Source organism: Silene latifolia, chromosome Y (genome assembly GCF_048544455.1).
Source record: "Silene latifolia isolate original U9 population chromosome Y, ASM4854445v1, whole genome shotgun sequence".
Classification (NCBI taxonomy): domain Eukaryota; kingdom Viridiplantae; phylum Streptophyta; class Magnoliopsida; order Caryophyllales; family Caryophyllaceae; genus Silene; species Silene latifolia.
In genome coordinates, this window is record NC_133538.1 from 254,811,116 (window position 1) to 254,815,465 (window position 4,350).

Below are 4,350 nucleotides of genomic sequence, written 5' to 3' on the forward strand. Positions count from 1 at the left end.
TTTGTGTAACTTTAGTCTTTAGTCCAAATTGTCTAAATTACTAATAAATCCATTAGTTAGTCCAAAATTGTCCAAAATATTCCAAATTGTCCAAATAGTCCAAATTAGTGTGTTTAACTTTAGTCCAAATTAGAGGGTAACCTTAATAATGATATGTGTAACCTTAACAGAAAAAAAGTATAATTTTAACAGGAAAATGTGTAATTTTAAAGGAAAAAAGCGTAATTTTAACAGAAAAAAGTGTAATTTTAACAAGAAAAAAAAGTGTAATTTTAACAGACAAAGTGTAATTTTAAGCAACAAAAGTGTAATTTTAGCTAACAGAAGTGTAATTGTAACAGACAAAAGTGTAATTTTAGCTAACAAAAGTGTAATTCTAACAAAAAAAAGTATAATTTTAACAGAAAAAAGTGTAATTTTAAGCAACAAAAGTGTAATTTTAGCTAGCAGAAGTGTAATTGTAACAGACAAAAGTGTAATTTTAGCTAATAAAGGTGTAATTTTAACAAAAAAAAAGTATAATTTTAACAGAAAAAAGTGTAATTTTAACATTAAAAAAGTTTAATTTTAATAGAACCTAAATCACACAATACCAAGACAAAATAGATATAAAAAAATAAGAATTGGTAATTCAAAGGGAAAAATACAATTAAAAAAACCAAATCTGAAAAAATAAAAACCAACAAGGATTTTTATTTAACTGAAAAATACAATTAAAAAGAGAAAACTCTGAAAAATACAAAACCGAAAAAAAACCAAAACTAGATCTGAACCTCCGTCTTACATAACGACCCTAAAAGAAATCAAACTTTAAAAAGTGTAATTAAGAATAAAATTTGTTGACATAAATTTACAAGTAAATCTGAAAAAATTTAAAACACAATAATTTTTTACAAGACGAGATTTGAATAAAAAATCTGAAAAAAAATATAAAAAAACGATAGTAGATCTGAAAAAATAAAATACCCTAAAAGAAATCAAACTTTAAAAAAAGAAATATCAAAAAACCGAAATCAATATATGAAACAAACACAACCAAAAACCGAAATAAAAAATGCAAAAAAAAACAAAAAACAAAAAAAAAATATACAAAAAAAAAACCACACAACCGAGATGAAATATAAAAGGTCCACAAAATATTGGATTATAACCAAAGTGATTGGTTTTTCTTTGAATCAGATCAAACCCACAAAAATGTCATAATAATAAATTAAATAAAATATAAAAGGTCCAATTTTGACCCAAAAAAACCAATTTTTTTCATATTTGACTTTGATACAGCAGAAAAATGGTGAACAATCAGCTTGATTAAGTTGATTAATCAATACCCATTAACTTAAATCAAGAGTAGAACTTTATAACACCAGATCCCACCAAAAAAATTGAACAAACTAAGGTAAAAAAAACCCTAATTTATCAAGAAATGAAGAGAAGGGAAAAAAAAAGAGAAATAGATGGGGTGGCGGCAGGGGGCCGTGAAGGAGGGAGGAGTGCCGGCCTGTTGGCGGCAGATTTGGTTAGGGTGGAGGCCGGTGGTTGTGAAGAGGGAGGTGGGGGTGTGGTGGTGAGATGGTGGTTTCGTGATGGTGTGGTGGTGGATGGTGGTGTCGGCTGGAGAGGGTGGGTGTACGGGTGACGGAGGCGGCAACAGGCGGCAGAATGGTCGTGTGAGTGGAGCCGTGGAGGTGGGTGGTCGTGCGGGAGGTGTTCATGCGGGTGGGGGTGGGTGTTTGGTGAGTGCGGGCTGGTGGTGGTGGCTCGTCGGTTGGTGAGTGGGTGGTGGGAATTTTTTGGGTGGGTTTTTTTTGTCAGATTTATGTGGGTTTTTTTAGGGAGGGGAATTATTTTGGTTTTGGGAGAGAATTGAATTGTGAAATGAATTGTGAATTGTGAAATGAGGGAAAAGTGGAGTAGAGAAATAAAAGAAAAGCTATATGTATTAAATTCGCGAAAGTGGTAATTAGGCCCCTTAACTCTGATCAATTGTGAAATTAGGCCCCATAACTTTTATTTGGAGCAATCAAGCCCCTTAAGTTTCATAAAAAGTAAAATTCAACCCCATTTTTTAAATTTACACAAGAATTTTAATTAAAAACAATTTATAATAGTATTAAACAATTTATTAAATAACTAAAAATTACTAATTGCAACTTTACGAACTTTTACATAATTTATTAATCATTGAAGAACACTTTTACATACATATTTAGTAAATTGTTTATAATTTATATAACATTCATACATATATATTAAATTGTCTATATATTATAAAATTCAAAATAAAATAATTCTCAATATTTAATATAAATATAAAAGTTTTAAAATTATAAAAAAAATTTATATTTGATAAATTGTATTAAAAGTGATATTAATATAAGAATTTGGTGAAAATTATGAAAATGGGGTTGAATTTCACTTTTGGTGAAACTTAAGGGGTTTGATTGCTCCAAATTAAACTTATGGGGCCTAATTTCACAATTGAACAGAGTTAAGGGGCCTAATTACCACTTTCGCTAGAGAGAGAGTGTGTTAAACACCTTATTAAACACCATTTTTGTGTTTCAATCTCAGCCCTCCAACCTTCTCATCCAATGGTCCTAAAGAGGATTTATGGACTCAAATGTAAGAGGTGGACTTAGATGATCTTTACACTATATATATATATATATATATATATATATATATATATATATATATATATATATATATATATATATATATATATATATATATATATATATATATACCAATAGACATGCATGAGTAGTATTTTACTTCTTCTCAAATTTGTTTCTTTTATTTATTGAATTATACACATAATAATTTATTAAACCAAAACAATAGCCAATGAAATTAAACCAAAATAATAGCCAATAAAATCGCTTCAAAAGTTCCTCTTTTAAGTATATACTAGATTTAATGCCCGTGCGATGCACGGGCCTATGTGTATTTTCTATAGGGTATGTGCTTGTATATAATTTACACCTCGATATATTAACACAAACTATTTTTTTTATGAATCAGTCTCATGTATGAGCCTAACTCTAATATTGTGGGATAAACACGGGGACATAGTTAGCCGTAAATCAGTAAATTTGGAGTTTGATTAAAAATATAGAACCATAAAAATGAAAAGTTCTCGAGGAGTTCATTGTAGTCTGCCATGGTGCAATCTTCTCATATATCTAACTAAGAAATATAGATAAAACAAAATCATCGTTGGTTTTATGATTTCAACTAAAAATGATGAATTCTTTAAACAGTGTCAACCATAATCTAACTCATAGTAACATTCTCACCCAGTATCCCAAGGATAATGATACAATAAAAAACAAGCCTTTAAATTTATGGTTTGAAGGTGGATTATGAATCTTTTAACGTAAACGTAATGATATTGCTATGCGATGTCGAGGTAAAGAGGTAAATGTACCGTGCTTTTACTTGTATTTATTCACCTAATAAGCAGTTTATCTACCCAGTAATTACTTCTTCTAAAGGTTGAACCATCTAATCCTAACCGTTTTTTACTAAATTTAAATAATCAAATAAAATACGGAATACTAATTATTTATTGGACGCATTGATCTTAGAGTAATCACAGCAAAACCAAATAATTTGAGAATTGCGTATCTCATAATATCCACAATGAAGTCAAAATCAACATTATATGTTCCTTAATGCCAACAAAAACCTATAAATTACATAGGTTGTTTACTTGCAAGATCGATATGCTAGCTTTGTTTACCTCATAGTCTCACACACCTTTTATGTTTATCATCATGATTTTTTTTCTTGTAAAATCGTATCATTAATTAACGATAAATTACTTGTCAATTACAAAGTACTCCCTCCGTCTCGGTTATTTGTTTAGTTATTCTATTTTAGAATGTCTCATTCATTTGTTTACCTTTTTATAGGAAAGATTTTTCTTGGGTAATTTGTTTATACATACACATTCATTATGATTCACTTTTCATCCATTAAAGTAAACAAACAACGGGAAGGGAGGGAGTAATATATAACTTTACATAAGTTACAATAGTTTGGGAAACTGACTCCAATCTACGTACTAATGGTGCAGAGCAGCTATTTGGTAATTGTCTAATTTAGATAGTTTATATACACAACCCTTTAAATATGGTGAAATAATTGTCGTCTTGTTTTTACAAACTCTTATGATTACAATTACAAAATTCATGGTAATCTCCAAGTTATTAAGCTACCAAAATTATATGGGACGTGTTAAATCCCACACAGTTTTTCTCCTTATTCCGAATGTACCCCTTTCATTTCTCATACCTATCAAGACAAAAATGAAAAACCCAAAAAATTAACACTATCGTTCTCTTC